A 513-nucleotide genomic window follows, 5' to 3' on the forward strand; every position below is an offset into this window, starting at 1 on the left:
CAGAAGCCCCCCTGCCTTGCCAATAAACAATTCCAACAGGCTGTGAAGAGTTTTCCTGGAGGAAGAGGGGCTGAACAGCTTCTGTCAGGATCGTTTTAAAAGTTTGAAAGCAGTGCCATTTGAATGAAGTTGTCAGAGTGGACCCGGTCAGATGGGGCAAGAGGAGAACATGAACTGTGATCATGTCATGTGTCATGGTGTGTTGGGATTGCATGGCAAGGTTTTGGTAGCGGGGGGGCTACAAGGGTGGCTTCTGTGAGAAGCTGCTAAAAGCTTCCCCTATGTCTGATAGAGCCAATGTCACCGGCTCCAAGATGGACCCGCTGCTGGCCAAGGCCGAGCCAATCAGCGATGGTGGTAGAGCCTCTGGGATAATGTATTTAAAAAGGGGGGAAAAAAACAGCAACGGCAGCAGGAGAGAGGAGTGAGAATATGTGAGAGAAACAACCCTGGAGACACCAAGGGCAGTGAAGAAGGGGGGGGAGGAGGTGCTCCAGGCGCCAGAGCAGAGAT

Source organism: Aptenodytes forsteri, unplaced genomic scaffold (genome assembly GCF_000699145.1).
Source record: "Aptenodytes forsteri isolate BGI_AS27 unplaced genomic scaffold, ASM69914v1 Scaffold98, whole genome shotgun sequence".
NCBI classification, from domain to species: domain Eukaryota; kingdom Metazoa; phylum Chordata; class Aves; order Sphenisciformes; family Spheniscidae; genus Aptenodytes; species Aptenodytes forsteri.